Raw genomic sequence first — 14,879 nt, 5'->3', positions numbered from 1 at the left:
AATTACTGTTATTGCTGCCTAATGTGCAGACACAGCCATTAGCCTCTGACAATCTGATTTCTAACTTGGTTGGCTCCTTTTTCCCTCCTTCTTCCCAACAAAAATATGGTTTCATCTTCACTACTTACACCCATTTGACTACAATAACCTGATAAATCATGTGGGGCTGACCCTGGGGGAGGCAGACCACTCTTCCTTTGCAATGGTGAGTATCCTCACACACAGTCTCCCATCCAGCTTCAACCAGCAAACTTGCCTGGTGAGCTCCTTCAAAGCTTGTGGCAGGCCAGGAGGTGAGAGCACCCAGATGTGATCCCACCACTCACAGTTGTCCCCCCTCAGGTGGGCTGGGGAACGTGTCCTTGTGCACTCCTCCTGCCCAGCTTTGGCTTAGAAAGGCTTAAATCTCAGGAAAGACCTTGCACTGGCGATGGGCAGGAGTGCATAGGGGCAGTGACACAGTGAACAGGCACACAGGAGCTCAGAACTGCTCTAAACTGAGCTGAAAGCACTCTTTAGGCAGTTTGACCATCTTTGCCTGGAAACCAGAGTGAACCTGACCTGTTTTAAAACAGTGTGAGTAATATGAATCCTGGGCCGGTGCAAGCAGGTTTTTCCGGTTCTTGCTCCAGCTTTTCCCCCTCCTTCCCTGCCTGGGCTCCCAGTTTCGAGCTGGGAGGGCATCTGAGCCTGGCACAGCTTCCACCCTTCAGGACACCTTTTCCTGCTCTCTGCCCGTGCCATTCCCATTGGCCCCTAATTGTTTTTCCAACACCATACCTCAGAAGCCACCTGCCAGGCTGTGCTCTCAGAAGCCCTCCCATCACACAGCCAGCTCCACGTCTTCAGCCTCACAGCCCTCTCACACCACCAGAACTGGAGCTCCTCTCCCTTGCCTTGCTTTGCTGGGGTTGCTGGTGCCAGGTATCAGAGCACAGCACAGTCTTGCACTATCTCTGTGCCTTGGTGGTACCCAAGCAGGGATATTGGGCAGAAAGGAGGTCCCAGGCCTGGATTGCCTCAGGTACTGACTTGGACATCCAAGAGCACCTCTACACACACGCTTGTAAAGTACAAGCAAGCTTTCTAGTTTCTAACTGTCCTTTTTATTTTTTTTGCCCCCCAGCTAGGAAGACCAGGGTTATGTATGAAGACCCCAGCTCAGTAAGATAGTTACACCTGGGGTGGAGCTCAACACTGAAGACTTAAGCCCCTTCAGGATTTAAGCTCGTGTCAGTCCTGTTGAGTCAAAAGTCTTCAGAGAACAGAACTGAAGGGCTAAAATCATTCCAGTCCCTCTGTGCCTCCCTGGAAATCCCAGTCTGGTGGGAAAGCAGCTGTCTCTTTTAAAAGTACAATGAAGATAACAATAGTTATCCTTAGTTGATCAAGTCCTAACTGGGTCCTATATGCTCCTGAAACACACAAATAATACCTAAACAAAGAGGAACAGAGACTTTTTGTTTTCCTTCTTGACAAAATTTTGCAGTCTTTATTTTAATTTTAAGGCTAAATTGCTATAATCTTCAAGGGACTGATTTCTGATTAGCTATCGATTTTACATGAAGATGTTATTTGTCAGGATACTTTATGTGCTCTCCATGTGCAGAGTACTCAAGTAGGATAGGTAACGTCAACAGGAATTCGGTTGGAGAGCCAAATAGAAAATAGATTTTATAACCTACTCTGCTAAGAATAAATAGTACCCAATACACTACAAAGTATCACTGTCATCTTAACACAGGTTTTTCTAGTAACTACATAAATCATGCAAAGTTGCTTTTCCATTTCTATGTTAGCAGCATGCCTGAAACAGAAATATCATCCAACAGATGCACATTCAGCATGTATCTTCCTTTCTATTGGAAAGTCACTAAATTGGCTTTTGCTTCATAATGCTGAGCTCTTGGCAATTTCTGAGCACAGCCGTACTCAGCACACAGCAGGCAGCTCTAATAACAGGCGACCTAAGTAAAAAGGAGGATTTAGACTGCCCTTGCTCACCGAGATTTTCCACCTCTTAATAGTCAATATTTGCCTTGAGGCGGTGGGTTAGTTAAAGAAGTCAGGCCAGCCCCCTGTCAGCGAGGCTCTGCAGAGTGCTGCTCATCTCCTGCAGCGTGTGTGAGCCAGCACAGCCCCAAACACACACAGCAGCCCCGAGGAGAACATGCCACAGCACAGTAGTCCCCTCCAAACAGGCGCTCTGTCGAGTCCTGTTTTCCTTCCAAGCATCCCCCCCTTTCCCCCCAGGCATGGGAAATATGCCTGGCTGCCATTCAGAGTGGGGAACGACTGAAAAGCCAGAAACTTTAGACGGGATGAAGCCTGGACTGTGTCGCCCTCAACAAGTGGGTGTTTTAGAAAACACCACCTTTGTGAAACCAGAGAGAGAAAACAATACAGAGCCTGGCATGGGCAATGAAATATGTATGTACCTAGGACCTCATCCAGCCCTCTCCCGCCACTGTACCTCTTGCCTTTGCATTCAAGGGGCACTGGATCTCATCCAAAAACGATGCAGGGGAACAAATGTAGCCCTGGCAACCCCACCGAGGACAGGGAGGAACAAAGAGGACCCCTGGGCTGAATTTGTTTCTATTTTTAATCCTTATCTTTACCCATCACCCCCATGCATGGAAAGAGGCTTCTCAGCTGTATAGATTTGCATTGCTATGGGAGTTTGAAGTGATAAAACATTTGGCCTGCCTATTCAGAAGCAATTAGTGATTCAAAGCAGCCTGAGACATCTTAAAGGGGCCTGGTTTTCCAAGAGACAGGTGCTCTGATCTGACTTCAGGGGAAAAGAGAGTTTTTTCAAAAAAAGGAGTCACTGGCTGCTTGAAAATACAGTTCCTTCAAGCCTTAGTGATGAAAACTAAATATTGCACAGAGAATTCCAGTTTAGGCTGGTAAAATCTGGGAGGAGGTGGGGAGAAAAGGCCTCATTTACAGGGCTGGTAGAAGTAATGTTTATCTATCTGTTGAACACATATAATTTATACTTTTATGTTACAGGTTTTCCCTCCACCACCATGACTAATGCAGGCAGAGCCATCTCTCACTAATGCCATCCCAGCATCCCTGTCCCAACCCCATCAGCATCAAGACAAAATTTCTCACCCATATTTCCTATCAAGAGAGGAGGTATTTTTTTGAGCATTGCTGTTCTTAGACTTTCAAGTCTATCTCAGCAAAAGGGCAGCTTACCAGCCTTTAATCTGACTGCAGTGACCAGCACATTCTTGCTGCCTCTGTTGCAGGGCAAATTGAGGAAAGGAATGGGACCTGCACCACAGTCCATGCTATTACAGGCTCTGGCAGGATAAAAAGCCCTGGAAAAGCAGCATGGGGATGACTAGTTCTCAAAGTCCCTGGGAGAAGGCAGGAAAATCCATGCTACGGGCAAGATTGCCCATGCAGAGACACCAGGGCAGGACAAGCTGGTATACAAATGTCCAATGCAGAGGATAAAGCATCCATGCTCCCCCTGAAGGAGTTGTCTTTTGGTGCCCTCCCCATGCAGCTCCTTTTCTCCCTTTATCACCAGGAGACAAAGAGGTTCCTGCAACAGGCAACTGAGAGCAAAGTGAGGCTTTTGCTTCGTGCTGTGGAGGCTCCAGCTTCTCTCTATCCCTGTGCTATCGAGTTCTGCTGACACAACCACTGAATTGCTGGGTTCAGGGGAAACAAGCAAGGAGGAAGAGATCTCTAACTTCCCTCCGGAGGCGTCTTCTCCTCCCCACTCTACAGCACCTGGACTCCCTACAAAAGCATCCCAGTCAGCCCAAGTCGTTTCCACTACACGTGCCATGTTGCTCGGGGGCTGCTGCTGGGGCTTTGCCAGGCAGAGAGCAGCACAAGAACACTGCAGGAAAGGGTAGGGCTGAGTTAAAAAAAAAGAAAGAAAAGAAAGAGGATTTCTTCTGCAGAGCACTTGAAAGCTAACAGGGCAGAGGGCCACAGCTGGCAGGGGATGTGTTTTAAACTGCTTTTTAATCTCAGAGCAGATATATCCATCACCATCTCTAACATCTGTCTGGCAAGCTGGATGGGTGGGGGCAATAATCTCCCAGGCTGTTACATGCAGACTAAGAGACAAACCAGGCAGCAGATACATCCAGCAGCCCTCAGGGGCTCCCAAGGCAAAGCACTGGTTGTGAGCAGGTGCTGCTCAGCCCTAGCAAGCGATGGAGGAACACCCAGGTGGTGCAGATAGGTCCCTTTTCTCATAGTGCTGTGGGAATCAAATGCTCATTGGGAAATGAAAAAATGAAAATAAAACCTTCCACTACATGCAGCTCTGCAGGGTTTAAAGAACATCTCGGCCACTCAGCTCCAGGGCTGTCTTAGTGAGATTCAATACAAGTCTCCAGGGGAGATCAGGGCCTGTACTTGCACTTGCACATGTGTGGGGACATCTCCTACACCAGCAGCTTTCAGACTGGAGAATGGTAATGAAAGGACAGGCAAAAAATATTCTATTTTGCAAACAGGAAACAAAACTCCCAGGTCCAGCTTAAAAGCAAAGCAAACAGCACACAAATATCAACCCGCATCTTCAGGCACTTACATGTCTTCGTTCAACTGATCCCAACTGGACTGATTTTTATTCAAGCTACAAAGCATCAAAGGCAGAGGCATGAATTGCAATCACTTTCCCAGATCCCAGTCTGCTAAACCTGCACTTCCCTGCCCGTGCAGAAATCACTTGGCCAAAACAGGGGCCAAACCTGCAAACCTTTCCCAGGTGCTCTTCCGAGTGTGCTACACCTGCAAGAATAACCTGGATTTAGGGCAAGGTCATAAGCACAAGTGGAATGCAAAAGGCAGTAGTAAGGAGAGAATCACAGGTGGTGTGGAAGAGGCCCAAGACACCTGTCTGGGCCTAAGCTTGGAAGATCCATCAGCCCTCACAGCATCTGTTGTGCTTCTTGTCTCCTCAACAGTAGCTGTTTGTGTGGATGTCTCACTTTTCTTAGCACATACACATGCACCATCAGGTTTTAACTCCCACTGTTGCAAAGACGTGTTAGAGATGTGATGCTGAAAGCTGGAAAGGTTCAGAAAGCAAAGCACAGTCACAGTTTACTTATTTAATCTAAACTTTGGGGCTGTGCTGCTTTTTGAGTTGATTGGACAAAGACAGTACTAAAATGCCAGAAGTTACCCCTAAATCAGGCATCAGTGAGGATAAACAGAGTCTAATGGCAGCTACAAGAAGGACTTTTCTGGATCTTCCAGGACCCTCAGGACCACAGAACAACCACCTGGAAAAACACACCAGACAAGAAGAAAGAGGAGGTACAGCAGGACTAGTAGGTGTGGAGGTGGTCCAGAAGACCATCTCCAGCCCGCTGCTGGTACCACCACTTACCCCCTTCCTCCCAAAGGAAATTTCCAGCCACTCTGGTTCACTTGTGTGACAAGTTTTTCCTCCCCTGCCTCTGCTCAGGTGTGACTGTATCAGCTGTTTTTCAGCCAAGGGGACGCTTCACACGGAAGGGATCCAGAGACAAGCCTTGTAATTAGGACGTGGGTGCCACACACCAGTTAACCCCTCCTCCTTCCTCATTTAGCCTGGGAAATATATAGCCAGGTTTGTTTATATTGCCCATACAACTTATCATTTGTGCATTCTGCTCTCTGTCTTCAAAGCAATTCAGCAGGTGTTTCGCAAGCTTCTTCCTAACCCTCATGTGACAAAGGATTTGGACAGGGGATGGATGGGGATCAGGGAAAAGGAAAGCTAAATAATTTCCCCCTGAGCAAAAAGAGTTGGCAGTAGATCCAGGATCAACACTCAGCAGTTCCTGCTTATGAATCTCATGCTCTGATCTTTGCCTGAACCTCACTACCTTCAGGTTCAAAACTGGTGTTGTGGAGCCTGGTGCTCATCTTGGTACCAGGGAGCAGGTTTCAAGGGATTTCCTTCAGGTTGCACCTACTGGACTGAGTGGTCCTGGACCAATGATTAAACTGCATAATTTCAAACATCTATCAGTGTTTTCTAAACTCATGATCATTACATTTCCCTTAAAAGCACCACAGGTAAGAGAAAGGAAGATTCATCCATTCATCCAAGCTGATATTTCGGACTGGTTAAAGCAGGCAGTGGTGGGCTGACAGCCTGCACTCCCCTCTTCACCGTGCCTGCACTACTCTTGGTGCAGAGAACTGGATCAAGGACTTGTCCAGATGTAGAAAATCCCCAGGGGAGAAGTTTTTTTTTTTTATTTATTTCTGCCAGACCAATGCCTCTGCATCAAGCAGTTGGAGTTGGAGAAAGGCTCATGCCAACAGAGGAAAGTGGAGCAGCGAGTGCTTGGATCAGGCTGTGGAATGAGAACAGCTTAATCTCCTTTTTGCATTGCTAGCCATAACAGTAGAGCAGCTCCAGCCATGTCAATGGAGCTTCAGAAGTCTAGACCAGCACTACCTGTACCTGGAAATATCTGGTCCAATTGCCCAAAATTCTTAACTTATTGATAACCCTGCCACAGCTTTACTGTCTGCACTTCTGACTTGCTAAGCCCCTTAAATCATTGCTGGGCCAAGAGCAGTCACTCTCCTGGGAGGTTCTGGGCCCACAAACTACTTATTTTCTCCCCATCACTGGAACAATCTTGCACTGGAGTTTGTTTTGCTGGTTTTGCTGCAATTTTTCTCTCTTGCTACAGAGGGAGAAGAAAGCTTGTTAAGACAGAGAGGAGACACACTCCTCATTTTTGTCTCTTAAGGCAAAATGAAAAGGTTCTAGCAGATAAAGAGACACTCAACCAGAGCATTCTTGGTACCAGACCCACCAGAGGAGTACCTCCCTTGGGTGAGGTGAGAGCACCACTATCAGCCCCTTTTGCTCTATCAGTCCCTTTGCCCCTCCCTAAACCTTTAATTTGCTCTGTTCCTGTCACTGTGTGTCAAGGCTCTGCCCCTTGCTTTGCTTTAACCCTCTCAGATCTAAAATAGACATAAGGCATACGGCATCTCTCCCAAAGCCCTCCAGGACATGCTGATGAAGCATTAGAGGACTCTAGTGTCACCATTGCTCTGGGGATTACCCCTTTCTGGGGTAGGAGAGGCTGGTGATTAGAGGGATCAAGTCTCCAGTCCTCTCCTTCATGAGCAGGGAGGGCAAAGCAATTTTGGCTTCTCCAGTTCTGGGTATGCAGGGCAAACAAACACAAAGTGCCAAGGCTGAAGACCGCAGGCGTTGGGGTGATGCAGCCTCAGACACTAGGGCCAGGTGAGGACTACCAGATCCACATACATGCAGGCTGAGTAATATCCTGAGGAGCCCAAACATACAGGGAAATGGCTGGGACTTGAGAAATCTCGCCTGAGGGCCAACAGGACTCTAGCAAGTGACCGCACAAACTTTTGTAGATCCCACATTCATTAAAAGTAAAATTACTGTCTCCCTTTAATAACATCATTAATGGTGTCTGCTCCCCTAGGAACCAGGATTGCCTGGACCTCATATCTATGGAGGAAATCTGAGTTTATGGTGAAGACTTCTGGTGAGTGAGCTTTGCCAGGGACCCTCTGCTACCAGGCCTCTCTGGTGTCTAGTAGAGGTTTGGTCTATGCCAGGCCTTCCCAGGGTCAGTGAGTGTCTGTCTTTCTCTTTCCTCCCCTCAAGACCCATTTCCACAACACTTGTGGTGCCCAGAAGCAGAGCATCTCCACTTCTCAGCAGTGTTTAAAAGGTATGAAGAGAAGGAAGGGGCACAGACTGACAGGCACACGAGTCTTACCACAACAGTCTTTTCTTTAAGAAAGTGGCAGGAAAGAAAACAGACCAAGCATTATTTCTCTTGGTGAGGAGAAGGGATAATTTCCTGTTCATGATTCAGTGCTGTCATGTGGAGACAATGACTGTCCTTTATACTCCTCACAGCTTTGTCTTTAAAGCACCGCTCATGCCAGCACACCTCTCCAGGTAAGGTGCAATTACCTGGGAGTTCACTGGCTCATCACTAGCAATTACCCAGCTGCCCTATGTCCCATCAACCCACCCTAATCACTACAGCCCTAACACTGGTAGCTCCTACAGTAAATACCATCATTAAATCTCTGGGAGTGAATTTACGATCAGCCATGGAGTGATTGCTTGCTGGGGTCATTGCAAACATGCAAACTGAACAGAAGGATTGTTATAAAATATGATCCCACTCAAATAAAAGCAGATGCTATTAGTAAGCAACAGGCACTGTTTATTCCATAAAATATCAGGAAAGACAAGTTATTTAATGACTATCTGGGAAAGTTCTGCTTCACTGGGGCTAATGTTCCCAGTTCATAAACTGCCTCGGCTGAATTGTTGGGGAGATACAGAGTGAGCTGAATTTGTTCTTGTTTATGGCCTGCAAGGTGTGAGTATGTTTTCCCCTCTCTTGGGTTTCAGACTGACATTACTGTTCATGGGTTTAATAAAGCCTGAAGAATGTACTTGCCTTAACCCTTCAGAGAAACAGGTCTTATTTGAACTAATTGGAGCAGGGAGAACTGTTGGTCCAAGTAGGAACATTATCCAGCCCCAAGCTGCTCAATTTAAAAACATTATTGCTGAAGAAAATAATTAAAATACCCAGTTTGTTTAATTCACCTTAGTGAATTTTCAGGTTTATTTATTTTCAGGTTCACCTAGGTCAAACCTCCTCTTACTACCTGAGACAGATACAGTAACTTTTCTTAACTTTCATTTAGATACAAAAAAACCACCACTGATTCTCACAGACGTAGCCACTGGGTTTTCTAGGCAAAGCCTCTACTGCTGTAAACCCACCATTCCAAACCTATAAACTTTAGCAACACTGCACTATGCAGGATTTTTTTCTTTCTTAACTGACAATTTGTGTTACATATTCCCATTTAAACAGTGAAAAATTATGTATGTAGCAGGCATGATCCTTTCTCTCTAATCCTCCCCAGCCCTGGGACAAGCTGACTCTGCTCATCTTACCCCTGCAGGTCATCAGCGTGAATCCAGGTCAGCAATAACATGCTGCCAGCAAAACCATCTCTGCTCATTTTGTGATGTCCCTTTGCCTTTTCCTGCCACTGGGATGCTCAGGAACTGCTCGTCTACTACGAGCATGATACTAGGAGGGATCTCCAAGTCTCATTGTGCCTTTGAGTCCATGGGAAAGAATTATTCAGCCTGGTCTTAGCCCTGTGCTCTAATAAGTAACACAAGCTGTGATCCAAAAGTTCCTGGCATTGTTATCCCTCTTCATCCCCACCTTGCAGCAGCAAGACCTGAGTCTTGGCACTGCTTTTCAATGTGTGCCACAGAACCCATGCAGGACACCAGCCCTTCCACAAGCTCACCACCTGCCCCTGAGCCAGGAAGTTCCTCCGGGATGGCTGTTACCCTGCGGTGGTTTGTCATCTTGGACAGCCTGGACCTGCCCTGTCGTTAATGGCTGGCACATCTTTTCACAGATATGTCTCTGCTAGTTTTGACAGGTGCAAAATGGGCTGTGCTGAGTGCTGCCTCCCCGTGCCGGCAAACATCTTCCCCCAGCCAGCTCCTCGCATCTCTGCTCCCATCTCCCAGGTGGAGGATAAAGCCTTTTCTTTGTAGCACGCCCCCGCAATGCCCTTTGCTTTCCTGCACACAGCTGAGCCCTGGGGCTCCCTTCCCTCCTCATCCCCCAGCTCCAGAGGGACGGACATGCAGGCGGGTTGCGCTGAGGCAAAAGCGGAGCAGCTCTCTATCGGCAGGAAAAGCTGTTTCATTTCAATGTAAAGCCATCTTCTTCTTCTAGCACATCTCAGAGCCCCGGGTGCCCTGCAGGGCTTTTGTGAGTTTGACTCATCAGGCGATCCCAAAACTAGCCAAAATCACTTGCTCTGTCCCTAGGGACAAGAGAGCTAACCACACAACTGTTGGAAGGCCCCTTGACTCCCCCTCCCTGCACAGCCTCTCCCCAGGCATCTCTCCCACAAATCCCTCTGAAGGGTCGCTTTCAAGACCCCCAAACACCAGTGATTTCCCCATCCCTACTCCCGGCTGCACCTGACTGCTCCGCTGCCGTGTCTGTGCGGAGCACAGGTGCTGGCTGAGCCGCTGTGCAGAGTCACTGCCGGGGGCCGCCTGACACCCACACTGGGTGGAACTCATCCCAGCTCGCAGGCTGGGGCTGGGGCACGGCCCGGCACCGCGCAGAGGGTACCTGGAGGAGGGCCAGCGGCCCTGCGCGCTGCTCCTCGCCCGCGATGCTTCCCAGCGCCCGCCGTGCTCCCGGAGCCGAGTAGGGACAGGAAAGTCTGGCTCCTCCGCTTCTCGTTGCCAGGACACCTTGGCGTTCAAACGTGAGCTGGGACCAATCAGCCCCGGGGCTGGGGAGCACCAGCCCCACGTCATCCACTGCTGGCGTTGCTTTGAGCGAAAAAGCGTGACAGCGGTCACAGAGCCCGTGGGGAGCTGCCTTTGTGCGGGTGGGCTCTGCCCCCACCCCTGCCGCTTGCTGGAAGCCTCTTCTGTCGGGCTGCGGAAAACAAAAGAGCCGCGGAGAAGAGAAGGGAAAAGAGCACTTCTTCCCAGCTGCCACAACTGCGTTTGCAAGCCTGGATTCTTCTGCATGTCCTGTTTCTCCACCTTCCAGCTCCAGCCCAGATGCCGGTGGTCACCTCACCAGGGAGAGCCTGCACCCAGGTCACCCCTGCCAGGGAGGGATGGAGCTTGCCCAGCACCTGCAGCGAGCTCCTTGTGCCCCAGTGCGGCTGCTTCCACCTGCCTGGCTCTGCCCCAGATGGTGCGTGGTGCAGGGCTATAGCCTCGCAGCTCCAGGGATGCTTTCTGGCTTGGCTGCAGTTGCAGGGGCATTTTTTCTTCCAGCCAGACCGTGCAAGATGTTTTTTACAAAGCCCAGAACTGGAGCCTTAAGCCCCTCGTGAGCACAGGGGACTCAGGTGCACAATGCAAACAGTCCATCCTTTGCTTGGGAAACTTTCCTGCCTGACCAGTCAATTCAGGAAGCACTCTGGCCATCACACTCCCAAATGGTCAGAGAGGAAAGTTTCCTTAACACCTTGGTTCTGGTTTCTGTGCTCAGACACAGGCAGCCACTGCCAAGGTGCACACCTGAGGGAAAGACGCAGCCATCATCTTGTTTCATGTGGTGCCAGAGGTGGGACTGGGGCAGTTTGACTCCACGCAGCCAGAGAGAGTTAGACCCACCAGGCTCCTTCCCAAGGCCAGGTAGGTACAGGTGCCTGGGTAGATTCTGAAGAGAGTTCTCCACATCACCTTGGTGGTGGTGCTAGGGGGATAGACAACAGCAACCCAGGTATCCTGGCAGAGCTTCTTCCCTCAAGGACCCTAGACCCTCAAACCCAGGCATCTATGTACATCTTCCTGCTCATGAAACAAAGTTGTAGTACAACATCCTCCACACTCAGAGCCCATGCTGATCTTCTGGGGTAAGTTAACTGGTTTCTGCTAATCCTGCTCCTTGTTGTTTATTCTTCCCAGAAGAAATCTGAGGTTTTGCCAGCTCACAAGGGAAGATGACCTGAAGAGAGGTCTGCACATGCTGGAGGGTGAAACCATAGGATCACCTACATGTGGTGCTGTGTCTGACTCACTTCTCCATTATACCATGTCCCAAACACTCATTTCACTCCATTAATTAGCTACACTGCCGAGGTGCTATCCACTCCCATGGCCAGCACTTGGGCAGGTTTCCTTGCCATCCCACACCAGCAATTAATGAATCCAGGCTGGCTCCTCACCCCAATCTGCCCTGCAGGTGGATGCAGATGAGCTGTAGAAGCCTTTTCCTGGTGGACTCCTATCTTGCCAGTACAGTACCAGGCAGCCTGACTGCCTTCCTTGCCTTTGGGCTCAATACAGCACCTCGTGAACAAGGTACGATTTAATTAAGGACACTATTTCTGCAGAAGGTGGCTCGCGTGAGGCTGTACAGGTCTTGAACTCGTTAATTTTCAGGACATACCTGCAGTTAATTTGTGGTGACTTTATGGAGTAGACAAGTGCACAGGGAGGTGTCCATGTGGCTCTGAGGTTGCTCTACTCATCCTCAGGACCAAGCCTCCAGCAGTGCTGGTTAGACCATGGTTACAGATGTCCCTTGTTTGGCTCACATACGAGACTTCTCCATTGACTTCATGCAGGAGGAGAAGGCAAATGACAATCACAGAAAGTGATGGGATGGATTTCACCCCCTCGTTAGCTGCATCACCCCAATTACAAAGCTTGGGGAGGGTGTCGGCTGTCAGGCAGGGCTGCAGCCCCAGTGCCACACACAGAGCAGGAGGGTGAAAACATTGACATTTCTTTGGCAGCCTTCCCAAAGGGAGCAGACAGCACGGCAAGGGATCAGGTGTGTGTCAGCGTGGAGCCAGGTGGGTATGAAAAGACTTCCCTATCACTGCTGTCAGTGCTTTTAACAGCATGTTACAAGGGCTGAACAAGGCAGTAAGATCTGGCTTTCTGGGCCCTGCCATGGTATAGAGACACCCATGAGAAAGGCAAATAGAAGCCCTGGCCAGCAGTGGGGCCTGGGGACAAGAATGTCAGAAATACTGAGCTAGGGTTGTTACCAGCATTTTTCTGATGGAGAAAAAGCCATTTCTGCACTTTTCCCACATGATTTAGAAGCATTACCTTTTATCCCCAACACATTCTGTCCTCACCTGAGACAGAAGTGAACTTCCAGACCCCCAGTTCACCATCTCTTATCTCATCCTTTAATGCAGGGAGCTAATCTTGGGCCCCAATAACCTTGGGAGAGCCTCAGTCAATGAAAATCCCACTTGGGAGTGATTTCTCTCTCAGGTGACTGACTCAGCCCCTGGAGGTGCCATCTTCCTCCTCTGCTGAGGCAGGAGCCAGCTATAGCCAGGCATAGTCAAGAGCCTCACGTTAGATGGAAGAGGAGTCCTGCTTCCCAGCAGAATCAAAGGATGCGAGATATCAAAATGCCCCAGAGGGCCTGGGCCTCACTTCCTAGCTAGGAGCCACCCCTGACCAGCCCCACACAGTTTGTCCAAGCAAGGGCAGCACTGGTGGATTATGTAAGTGAGCTCAGCTCCCTCCTCCAGGACTCAGCAGCTCCTTCAAGAGCTGAAGACACTGCAACTGCCAGCCCAGGGAGGGAGCACGAGGTCCCTTTTTGGGCATCTCTCCTGCAGCTGAGCTGGCAGAAAAGCTGTCATGTCACTGGGCAATGGACATCCATCCAGACAGCTGGGATATCTGACCATGGAACCTTTGAAATAGTTATAGTGGAAGGAGAGCCCAGCAGAAGCCTCCTCCACCATGTCACTACAAGCATCATCAGGCAACAAGGATACAAGACAGCAATGGAATGTGCTAAACTAACTCGTTTGTGGGGCAGCCATCCAGGGCAGAAAGGGTCCAGTGGCTCACTTTTGCCCCTTCTTGCTTCTCCAAGCAAGATCTGCTCTGCCTGTATTCCATGCAAGTGTCCAAATCCACAGCCATTCAAGATCACATGTTCTGACCCCATGGCACCTGTGATAAGACCATGACTGGAGGCAGCAGCACAGAGTGATTCCCCTTCCCTCCTTTGGGAGCTCCCCAAAATCCCCAGTTAGCCACCATCAGAGCTGGTGGGCTGGTGGAAAGAGGGAAATAAATCCATTGTTTCTGGAGGGGCTGGAAGAGGGCCCAGCAGCTATTGATTCAATTCCTCATTCAGTGCATGTTTGAGTGAAACAATTCAGAACTGTTCCATCAATTTGAACTTGCATAATAACATTAGCCAAAAAACCCTGGACCTTGGTCCATCTTTCCTAGCAGATCCATTATTCTGTATCATTCCCCAAGGAACAATAAAATTATCGTGGCCTGATACACCAAAGCCAAAAATCCTAAAAGTCTAAAAGCCAAAGGTTTTGTTATCATTTTTCTCTGGACAAGAATACCTAGGGGAATGTGCCAAAGACTCAGTTCCCCACCTTTCCCGTACCTCAAATAAATAATACTATAAAAGAAGAATAAGGATAAAGTAAAATTTAGAGAATATATATTTGATAAGCACATTCAAAAAATAATTTTAAAAACCCCAAACACTTGCAACCCCCTTTCAGCACTTGGAACAACCAGAGCCAAGGAAAATGACAGGGCTAAGGAGGAATGTTGTGTGGGCTCTGCCAGTGTGGGAAGAGTGTACAGGGAAGGAACTGTGATCCCCACCTTTCCATGTGTACACTGTACCCTTACAACAGACTTGACTCAAAGTTGTGTGATTTCTCAGTCCAAAAACACCTCCAACAAACCTATGTCCATCTCTGCTCTCCCCTGCTCCCAGCTGATCATCTCTTCTATCCCATGCTTTTGGCTTAGCTTATGTATTCCTTGGAGAAACTCCTCCAAGGTGGTATTCACCCTCTCTCCCCATTCCCCCTGAAGGGTTCTTCTTTCCCATCAGATTTGTTTTTCCACGTGGCCAGTGGGAACCAAAGTGGCAGTAAACACACATATTCATGCACATCTCCATCTCTGTATCTATCTGTCTCACAGGTAAGATGCAAACCCTTCTGTGAATAACAGCTTTAACCATGGCAACGCTCCCCAGCAACATAAACACGAAGGCACTGAGGCTGGAAAAAGGCTGGAAAAAAAGAATGAAAGGAGGAGAGGGACCAGGTCCACTGAGACCTGTTAAGAGTCAGACAGATGGATCTAGGCTGAGCAGCCAGTTAGAAGGTTTGGTACCTCTTCTCCCCATTTTTCCTTGCTTTGTATTTACATCTCCTTTTGTACTTAACATTTTGCTAGTGGAAGTCTTATTCCATCACCTCTACCTCCACTGGGCTTGACTGACCTGAGTAGAGCTTCCCTCCTTGTGCTCCAAGTTGTTATAAAGATATGGTACAAGCAA

General features: G+C 48.8%; 1 protein-coding gene across 1 annotated transcript in view; it reads right to left on the bottom strand.

Annotated features, from left to right (window-relative positions):
* The window catches only part of RASSF7 (Ras association domain family member 7), a 34,472-nt gene extending 24,160 nt beyond the window's left edge, over nt 1–10,312 (bottom strand). Inside the window, exon 1 of the mRNA XM_085062755.1 lies at nt 10,182–10,312. The gene's annotated coding sequence lies outside the window, so the exon portion shown is untranslated. The remainder of the gene's footprint in view (nt 1–10,181) is intronic.
* Between the last annotated feature and the right edge of the window lie 4,567 nt (nt 10,313–14,879).

The sequence above is a fragment of the Lichenostomus cassidix genome, chromosome 5 (genome assembly GCF_008360975.1).
Source record: "Lichenostomus cassidix isolate B80296 chromosome 5, HeHo_3.0, whole genome shotgun sequence".
NCBI lineage: Eukaryota > Metazoa > Chordata > Aves > Passeriformes > Meliphagidae > Lichenostomus > Lichenostomus cassidix.
This window is presented reverse-complemented; position numbering and strand designations above follow the sequence as displayed.